The sequence below is a fragment of the Halichoeres trimaculatus genome, unplaced genomic scaffold (assembly GCF_033239565.1).
Source record: "Halichoeres trimaculatus isolate MK-OKI-2021-1 unplaced genomic scaffold, fHalTri1.1 fHalTri1_scaffold_16, whole genome shotgun sequence".
NCBI classification, from domain to species: Eukaryota; Metazoa; Chordata; class Actinopteri; order Labriformes; family Labridae; genus Halichoeres; species Halichoeres trimaculatus.
In genome coordinates, this window is record NW_027437194.1 from 30,701,611 (window position 1) to 30,712,801 (window position 11,191).

Genomic DNA, 11,191 nt, shown 5'->3' on the forward strand with positions numbered 1-11,191 from the left:
ATTACTTCTACATCTACTATTATTGTTATAAAAAGTGATCCATGCAATTTTGTTCAGGGAGTTTGTATCAGACAAGTAGCCCTCTGTACCACTCATATCCTTTGAGGGAGCCCTCAGTCTCAAAAAGGTTGGTGACCCTTGCTCTAAATCATGTATAAATTTACATTTTATGTCAAGTACACACGCAATAAAAAGAAGTATATCTAGTAACATCTCACAAAACTACATTTGTACTGAGTGCAGGCTGCTTGTATAAAGTGAAAGCTCTGTACATTCTGCAGAAACTCAACAGCTCTTATAGCTGATGTCTTTAAATGAATTTATGAATTTCTGCATTTATCTTGATGATGAAATGTGTTTCATTGACATCTGGAGTTCAAAAACACATCTGAGGAAACAAAACAAGGTCAAAGTTATGAAATTGTTCAGCAAAGGCAAAAAATTGTGAATAAAAACTGTTCATAATACAGGATTAGAAATGTGTTTACAGGAAAAAAAAAAGTAAAAAAAAAAAAAAACCCTCATGATTAAAATCCATAAATAAACAAATGAATAGTTGAATAAAAAAATAAAAAATAAAAAAAAACAATCGCAGTTGTTTATGGCCTGATGTGTTTAATGCCATGCTGAGCTGTAAAAGACACTGCACAGTGGGGTCTGCTGTGAAGAGGGAGGTCATTGATTACAGCTCACACCCTGTAGGGAACACAGATATGTGCAGGAAACAAAAGTTTTCACAAATGAAATTAAAAACTGGAAGAGGACTAAAATGATGAAAAACATAAAGGGATGGAGCAGTGTTTCTGCGTTTTTGTCGTGGCGTGGTTTAAGCTCTGATCTGCTCTTAGGGCAGGACAGCATCAAGGCTGCAAAAAGCTGCAAAAAGTTGCAAAATAATAAATAATAAGTAATGAGTTTAAAGCAGAAAAACATGAACACTTGATAAGGAAAAATATGAGACAGTGATGGAGAGGTTTGAAATTAACCTTATTTTTGGTGGGGTAGTTTTGGTTTTAACCCTCCTATCGTCCTCAAATATTGCTCACACATTTTACCCTTGGGGTCAATTTGACCCCAGGGATTTTTGCCCCCAGAAAATGATTTACAGAAAATAGTTGACCAAGTTTTTTGGTCAAGGAACTTTGTTTATTTGTTGAATATTTCATTTCATTTCATTTCATATACTTTATTGTCCCCACGGGGAAATTTGTCATGGGCTCCTTGCTGGTCCTGCAGTCATAAAAGAGCAACATGAATTCATAGCACAAACATCACAGTCACAAACACATCACAATTGCATTCTGAACATCCCTATTGCACAGTACCAATAATTTAAATAAAATACATTAAACAGAATACATAAATAACCCCTTGATAATGACACCCTGACCTGTCCTCTAGCGCCACCATCAGGCCAAACTTTTCAACCAGAAATAATATATCTTGAAAAGTTTTTATCCAAATCTTCTCAAATTTACTAAAAACATAAATGACCACAAGAGTATGACCCCTATAGGTTTTGGTGGTGATATGACCTTTCCCTGCAGCGCCACCATCAGGTCAAACTTATAGTTTTAGAGTTTGTGTATCTTTCAGATCTTTAATCCAAATCGTTTCTGATTGGCGTGCACATTCATGACTCTCAGAGAATGGACCATATTGATTGATGTTGGTAACTCCCCCTTCACTCTCATAAACATTTTTATTTACTTATTTTATCTACTTTTTTGTAACATATTTGTGGTCACTATAACGTCTCACTCACCCCTCCTTTTTTGTTATCTGGGCTTGGGACTGGCAGTGGCAGAGTTTGAGCCCATGTCATATCCACACCGCAAAAAATATAAAAATTCAATTATGATTATTGATCTTCAATGGGAGTAAAATAGTTGAGCCAAGTTTTGAGTTGATAAGCGAAAAAAAAACAGTTTTTTCAAATACGTTTGCCAAAATTGCTAAATTACAATGTTTAGGCCCAAATAGCGAAGTCTGTGTTCGTAAAGCACAAAAATCTTAAGGGACTATTTTTGTAGGGCTGGGCATGCTTATTATACACACCAAATTGTAGGGCTGTGGCTCAAAGTCACCCAAGGGGCAGCAGTTTTAATCCCCTAGGGGGCGCGTTCATTTTTGTGCAAGTTGCAGATTCATACATTTTTTCGGGCATGCGAATTTTGGGGCTAGGCGTGCTCACATTTTTCCAAGCGAAGGGCACGCAATTTGGGGATGTTTTGGCAGAAACAAATAATAAAGAAGAAAAAAGGCGTAGAATAATAATCACAAGGGTTTCAATAGGGCTCTCGCCCAACCTGCGGTTGGCGGGCTCGGCCCTAATGATTTGGACAGAGAGCTGCAATGCAAGCTTTTATGTTTGCTCCTCCCTTATTTTACATGAACTACCAATGTCCTTGCGGGAATATCCCACCTTCCACATAGTAGGTCACACACACATACATTCATTCCTCCCATACCCCCCCCCCCCCCCCCCCCATGACATGCATCAACTCAAAAGAATCAACTCTGCACCTGCAGGTGTGGGAATATAAGGTCACACATGTGTCACACACAGACAGACAAGTTTTACACAGCTAAAACAGCTTGGGGTCAAATTGACCCCAGAGGAACACCGATGCGTGCAATATGTGTACAGCAAAATGAAAAAAATATCATCATAATAATTTTATGTTAAATCAACAGTTCCCATTAAATTAGGAAAAGTCAGGAAATATCAAGCCAAAATAAAAAAGTTAACTGTTTTTTTTTTGAAGGATAAACATTGAATGGGGTCAAATTGACCCCAAAGATAACAGGAGGGTAGAAAGAAGAATTTAAATTAAGCTAGAAGAGCAACTGATTAGTGAATAAGTGGAATCATGGAGGTTGAGAACAGCTACACCAGATTTTTCCATCCTGGTCTTTAGCCAAGAGACTCTTCAGAGTTTAACTTGTAATTCATCATTTTCCATTTGCACTCTGGCTTTATTTATGACACCCCTAAAGCCATGAGAGGCCTCAGAGTTTCCCGCTCATACTGAGTCTATTGTTGAGCAAGAACTCATAAAACAGAGAGTTGTTCTTGACTTAATGAAGGGGTCAAAAGATGCGTCTTTTATTTGTGTGCCCCTGAGTGGACTTTAGAAAATCCATACCTGAGTGGAGGATTTAGGAGCAGGCACATGGCAGTGTGGTTGTACAAGTGGGTGATTAAATGTGTTTGGTCACTTAACCTCTGAACAAGACCGGGAAATCCAGGAAGTAGATCTAAACAGGTTATGCCATTTCTTATTCTGAAGATAAATACTCTTTGTTTCTTAATAAGAGTCATAATTTATTACACATTTCGACCAGGTATAATAACAATTTCATGACACAAAGAAAAAAGTGTAGAGGACCACTCTGTGAAAAAGCTTAAAACACCATATTATGTGCTGTTGTTAATCGTAATTTGCTTAAAAGAAATGATGAAATAATAAAAAAGTGATGTTATTTTATTTTTGTTTTTATTGAGGAGTCATCAGCTTTAAAAAAAAATACATTTAACACTGAAGTGTTTATCTCTCATCTTTGTCAACTACTGATGTTTGTAAATAAGAAAAGTAGCCAGTGTGTTATACATAAATGGCTAAAATGCAAAATTAAAGATGACTTCCTTCCCTGTTTACAAATCTACTGAAGCTACCAGGACAAAAGCATAGGACCAACAGAAATTATAAACCAGGGTTGGAAAGTAATTTTGTTTTCTGGCCTGATGGCCCAGGTAAAAGTCTACAGAATAGGCATACAAAATAAGGGAAATTTTCCAGCGCCCACTGCGAGCTGTCCCACCTAGGTATAAAGGGGTAAAGTAAGGTACTTTCCTTGCAAAGATAGGAGACTTGACAGCTATGAGGATAGGGGCTTGAGAGGTTAGCAGCCAGAGTCTCTTGGGGACATTTCCAGCAGTCTGAAATCATGCTGTGCTCACATACCAACAGTCCAATTATCAAGGAATTCAGTGAAAGGAAAAAATTAAATTATCCTCTGGATGGACCATAAAAACAAACAAAGGAGAACCAAGCATAGTTTTAAATGTTTATAAAGTTGAACTATACACAAAGGTTTTTTTTCAGAGGGCCACATTTGTTTTTGTGAAAATGACCAAGGGCCTGGAGCTCTTAGCGACATATTCAGTAAACCTAAAAGTGAGGTTTGAATGCTCTGTTTATTAACTGTTTCTTTGAATGAATTCTGTAAAAATGAGGTCAAAGTGGTGTCAAACCTCCTTGTTCCATCATCATAGTCTGATGAAATCAAAGCTCACCTGTCCCTCAAGTGTCTCTAGATGCCAGATGATAGTGGTCAGTTTTCTGCAGTGTTACGTGCTGCGTAAACATCAGCAATCTCTGCTACTAACCAAGAAACATGTTCTCCATAAGAGGGTGACATGGGGGGAATACGTCAAGATGTTTTTGTGGCAGGATCAGGATCTGGATTTGGATAATGAATGTTTTCCAGGATGTTTTAAAGATGATTCTGACCGCAAAAAACAAACAAACAAACAAAAAAACATTTTTAACCTCAAATTTTATTCATTCTGCATTCTGAGCTGCGTTTTTCTGCACCTCTTCATATTCTTCTCCAGCCTTGTGTTCCTTGATGTGTTTTGAACCCTTGAAGAACATTTTCACATCATGATAAATTCTCTGAAGACTCAAATAACAAGACAGCTGGACTGTAGAGTTTGGGAAAACATTTCTCCTCTCATCCAAGAAGTTTCATTAGTTTCAAATTCCCTGTTCACACAGACGGTGAAATCCTTCAATTTGGCATCCGTTGTTAGCTCCATTAGCCATGTCTCTTTGAATAACATGATGGGTTAGCACGGCTAGCTTGTCCATCTTATCACAGGTAGACCTCACATTCCCCATAACAGTGGATGGAAGGATAGGTCAATGCCATCCCCTCTTAGCTCGCACTGCAGTACTAACAGTACTAGCCTCCTTCTCTTCAGCTCATGGGGAACACCAGGCATAGCACCGGTTAGCATTGGCATGCTACGGGCTGCTAGCTGCTGATCTTGTGTGTAAACAATTTGTCATCATAAATGTAGGACATGTATAGACATTTGTGGCCCCAGGTTTACAAGAACGTCCTCCATCTCTGCTGTCCAAAGCACCTGTACACGCTGCTCCTTTGTGATAGCCATTTTCATCTCTGATTCTTCAGATTATTTCCAGTCCCAAACTGGCAGCTCTCTCTGACGGGCTTTTGCCATCGTCAGAAAAACTGGGTGGCATAATTATTCAGATGAATATCAAACATGTTTAAAAAATTATTGGGGCGACTCTGAGGAGCCTGTGAGCCGGGGTTTAAGCTTGAGCTGTAACCTGCTCACACTAGAAGATACTTTAGAGCCGACCAGATTTCCTAGACTAGATTTCTCTGCTGATTGTCAGGAGGATCAAATCTTGGTCAAAGTGGTGTGAGTCAGGCTTCACTAGATTTGCTTTAGTTTTGTTTGTGCACTTGATAGAAAAAGTAAATGTACACATGATGTAGGATATGACTCATTCTGGTGCCACATCAAGACATTGTGAGGTGGAGGTTGGGGCCTGTGTGAAAATTGGCTTCCAGGCCTGACTTTGAACATGCCTGTTGTATTCTCTAATTTGGTGCAGGAGAGACTTTATTCATTTCTTAATTCTTCCCCTTCAAATTGAATAGTCAGCTTCACTGAATGCATCCAGTCCCAAGTTCTCAAATCCAGCATGTGTCCGGAGCATTTTTTCAGCCCAACAAAAGTTCTGCTCTCAAGTGAAAATTCAAGATCAGACGTTGATGTTGAAAGAAAAGAGGCTGTGAAAGAAGCAAAGAGCGGGAAAAAGAGAAAGAGGCTGATGGAAAACAGAGGCATAAATGTTGGTTTGAATATAATAAGCAAAGTGGTATATAATGAATTTTGGCCCTTCTGGTGGCCTGTGTGAATAAACGAAGGCCGTCTTGGCGGACAATAGCGGAGCTGAGTTAAAGGGCCCGTTTGTGTGGACAGGTCAGGGGGGTTGAGGGTCAAATCTCTCCTATTCATGACACCCCAAGTGTTGCCACACACACAAACACACGTATGCACACACGTATGTCAGGGCCACTTTCCCAGCGTTTGTGGCTGTGGCAGATCTGGGAGAGTTCAACCTCGGGCGCACCAACTTTTCACAGCGAGGTCAAGGGTGGAGATGGGGTTTGTGTGAGGGGGTGTGTGAAAGAAGGACAGAAGGAGAGGCAGGGGACGACAAAAGAAATCTTCATTGTTTTGACCAGATTCTTTGAGGGAAAGTGGGAACGGATAGTCATGTGTCGTTCCTAAAACTTGTAGTTTATTTAACTTAAAGTATTTCTTGAACAGTTTTCCATTGTAAACATATATTTTATTATTTTCATTATTTTTTTTATTATCTATACTGAGAGTCCTGTTTGGATTTGTGCAGGTTGTAGAATATCAAACACAGACACTGTGATAATTCTGCAACTTTTTCCTCTGTCAAATCAATGAATGTAAAGGGCAACTCTTAAAATGATCCCTGGAAAAGAGCCCCGGTCTGACGTTTCTGACATAATCCATGTGATGTGACACATTTTTCATAACAGCACAAATTTAGAGACAAACCCCTGGAAGCTCAACCCGACATTATCTCACAGCCAATTCCCTTTGCTTTCATTTGTTGTACACATGTATGACAATAAATCAAAAAGACAAATTTGTTGAACCAAAGATGCTGTTGAAAATACACAGACACAGTCACACACACACACACATGCAGTTGGTTTGATCTTTATTTGTGCAGGTTATGACATAGTTAGGACTACAGATGTCCCAATCAAGGATTTTTTTTTGGCCCTGAGCCTGAGTCATTTGATTTTCAATATCTGTTGATACTGAGTCCCGATCTGATACTTCCTCTCCGATACATCGGCCCCCCAGCTTTAAGCTCCTGCCATCTTCTGCTCTGCTTTATTGCATTCAACCAGTAGTGTCCCTGCAGCCAAGGGGTGTCATGCTCTGTGTTGTTTCTGTGGAGTTGAGATGATCTGACACTGTACCATCGCTTAATAGTAGTAAATACTAAGCTGTTATATTCCTACAGTGGCCAGAAGGTGTCAGTGGATTTGCAAAAGCAATAACATAAATGCAAAAACTACAACACACATGCAACAGCAACGGCATGAATCCAAAAGCCACAACATTACAGAAGTGCAGCCACAATGGGAGGTGAGAGGACAGTTATCCTAAGGGACACAGCAAAGTAAGGGAGTAATTGTTTTCGTTTTGACCTTCAGCTTTGATATATATAGCTTAAATGCTAATGCCATTTATTCATAAAGCTTAGATTACATATTTTTCCAATAAATGAAGAAATATGAGTACTATGAGAACTATATATATACATATATACACACACATATATATTCATATATATGTAACAAATTTCACTAGCTTTTCATGTACCACCTTTAAACATTTGACATCTCATCTCCCCATGTCACTATTTGCGCCTTTCCTCTGCCCTGTCACAACCCGTCAGTGAGCGTGAGAGTGAGAGGCCATGGGCTGTGTCACAGACAGAGGTGTTCCTTTCTTTGTGTTTGGTGTTGGGACCTGGTCTGGTTCAGGCAGCACAGAGTCGTGACATTCTCACAAGCTTCCAGGACCTTTATTGCTGTGGCAATAATCAATAGCGTTCCCACAGAGATGTCTTTTGGCTGGGCGGGTCAATACCTGTCACTCAGGGTCTGAGCCGTGGCACGTACCCTCTTACTCAGCAGCCACAGAGGCCTCTCTCCGTCTCCTCCCTCTCCCATGTCGTCTGATGCAGCTCAGGAGGGAAATGTGTTAAACCATTTCAGGTGTGGTGTGATTTTTTTTTTCAGTGTGTCAAAATCCATACAGAATCTAACACATCATTTATTTTACTAAACTAACAGATATTCATTTTTTCGTGAATGAAACAGTGAAAAACTGCATCTTATTTTACACATCAGAAGCTGAAACCACACATACTTTCTTTTTTGGCAGTGAGAAACTTGAAAGACTAGTCATGGAAGTCAACTATTATTATTCTGTCAATCCAAAAAAAAAAAAAAAAAAAAAACAGGTTTAATTTTGGTTTAATGTCCACTCCCACTTGAGTTGTTGAAGCTGTCATACTGAAAATATGATAAACTTAAAGACAGTCTCATGAAAATTATAGTTGGATACATTCTCTCTTTCTAAAGATGCTGTGAGGACTACATAGACTCTATTTCCCATGAGTGCTTGCACCCACTGTTGTGGGGAGGTGTGCCTTTGTATTAATAGATGGAGACTGTATTTTCTTTTTAACACTTCTCTTTCTTCAAATCAACTTTTTACCGGATACAAAGCAACAATAAAATGCATTTATTTATTGATAGATATGTAGCGCTGTTGTTTGAAAAGTGACCACAAGCTTTACTTTGTAAACTCAGTTTGCTCCTCACAGCCCGGTGCTCTGAAATGTGTCTGTCACGTGTAACATTAGTGATTTCTTGTTTATGTCTTTCCAATGCTCATTTGCCAACTCCAACCTCACGAAGCAGAGTTAGAGTAAGCTGCATATCCATCTGCCAAAAATTGGCCAATTACCTGATTGAATCTTAAAAGCAAAACAGGTGGAGAACATCATATGCTGGGGGGAACTTCCTGGAAACTTCCTGTGGTGGTGGGGGTTCTTATTGTGTGAACTGAACAGTGTTGTTGGAAAAATGTATACACATGTTATCATTATGTTTACAGACAACTCACAGTCACAGAAATCCACTATGCATATCTAAAGAGTTTTACGTGCTTGCTTAATTGTGTTTAATTTCTGCTTGAGGGGGATGTCTGGCCTCCACCATGGCTAGTGGCTCTGAATGCCTACATGCAAATCTGTGTAAACTTAACCATATTAATTTACAAGGAAGATTAAGACCCTTTTAACACACTTGTAATCACATACACAAATACATTTGCCTATTGCTGTGTGGGATGTTTCAGCACGTTTTGATGAGTAACAACTAAAGGGTGGACACCAAATTGCTTTAAAGACCACCTGTGAGTCAGAGCACGGGAAGAGTTTTCCTGACAAGTGGTAAACTGTGTTATTAAATAATTAAACAAGATGACAACTCACACCAACTGTAGATGTTTTTTTTGTTGTTTTTTTTTTTTTAATTAATCACCAAAACACTCTGATCTAATTCAGCTTGACCTGCAGTCAGTTACCTTTAAGCCTCACTGATGTAAAACAAACACAGGGACCATATTTTCATTAAAACTCACATTTAATGTTGACGTTTTTCCCATGGCTCTAAGTGAAAATACAGGGTGTCCAAAAAGTCTCTTTGCAGTTTAGAAAATGTACTACAAAAACAAATAAACAAATCTCTGGAAATTGTAGAGTAGATATTGAAGTACTTTTATTACACCTCTTTGTGAGCACAGAGCACATTAAGGCGGTACTTGATTTCCTGTCATGTTGGCTGCTGTAAATCCTCATCAGTGATCTTTAGCTTTAGATCAGTGATGTCCCATATCTTTGTCCCACACACGTATCTTTAACATGACCAGAGGTGTCGAAAGTATTCAGTTATTACTTAAGTAGAAGTGTAGATAGTAGGGTTTAAAAAGACTTTTGTAGAAGTTAAAGGATGACTTGAACTTTTTACTTAAGTAAAAGTGTAAAGAACTGGTTTCAAAGCTACCTAAAGTATAAAAGTAATGTAAGGGGGGAAAGTGTCATTAAGGACACAAGCTGCACCTCGGGGGTCTAAATTGCACTCTAAAGGCCATAATGACCATAAAGTTTAAATACCAACAGGAAACCCGAAACACATAACTGCAATGTGATTAAAAACTCGGGTATTTACTGAGTACATTAAAAAAAATCTGATGAGTGTATCTCATCAACTGCTTTTGTGATACATTTTTATTTTTAAACTGTAAAGAGACCTTATGGACACCCAAGTGTTTCTCACCCCACTGGCAGATTTGTTTCACTCTTTACAAACAATCCAGCATTTGTGTCTTTTGATATCTTGAAATAGGACATATTTCTAAACTTGCCAGGTGAACATGACTAATTTTGACTCAAATTGTTTTTACTGAATATTAAGACATAAACCTCTTGCTTAGATTTCTTTTTGCAGCGTAATCAGCTTCAAAAAACAGAAACTGAAGAATACAAATAGACTTCTATTGCTTTGGAGGGTTTTGGTAAGGCTCCTTTAGAAGATGAAGACTTTGGGGGATTGTGGTTGTGTTAAGACTTGATCCAATTTTATTAACATGACTTTAAGCCCAGCAGAAGGCAGGTCATTTTTTATGTTGTAATTTAAGCTTTCATGCAAAAGAGTATGAAACCACTCCGACAGAGTATAACACACTGAAGTTAAACTGTGTCTGTGAGTTTGGTGTCCCTCTTTACAAACCCCACGTCTCAGTTTTCGGTCAGTGTGGTCAGTAAATGAAGAGGAGGATGTCGTGAAACCAGCAGTGGTATAGATAAATCGACTGCTGGGCAGTGGGCTTGGCTCTTTTTTTAACCCCAAGTGGCCAATAGTGCTGTTTGAGTCCGGCGCTTTAAGAGGATTGCCTGAGTTTAAAAAAAAAAAAAAGACAGAGAGGGACCTGTTTGTGAAGTCCAGTCTTCACACAGCAGCACTTAGTCAGCATGAAGAGCTGATGATCCCTCTGAAATAATGAGATTAGGAGGTGAGTGATACAGGTGTGATTGCATTAAGGAGCTCTTATGAATAAAAAGCAGATTACCAACAATTTTCTTTAATCTGATGTTTTTTTTTTCTTGGTGCTTTTACACTTTGAAGCATAATTGGTGATTTCCTTTTTGGTGTAACTAGATTTATGAATTTAAGCCTTTTTTATTTTTGTGTACTCACAGAATCTATCACCTGTTTTATTTCTGCGTGCTTCAGTCCCTCACACGCTGACACACAATAACAAATAGCTTGATATTTGCGAGCCCCCCCTGAGCCCTGTGATCTCTACAAAGTAACGGTGAGATTAGTGCAGACTTCTCGGCTTCTCATCTTCTCTGCTGCTCCCTGGATGACGCTGTCCGTCGCCTCGTTGCCAGGCAACAGAGCAGCCACTGTCAAAGAATTCAGGGGGATGTTTAGGCAGCAGCGTGCTTGCAGGGGG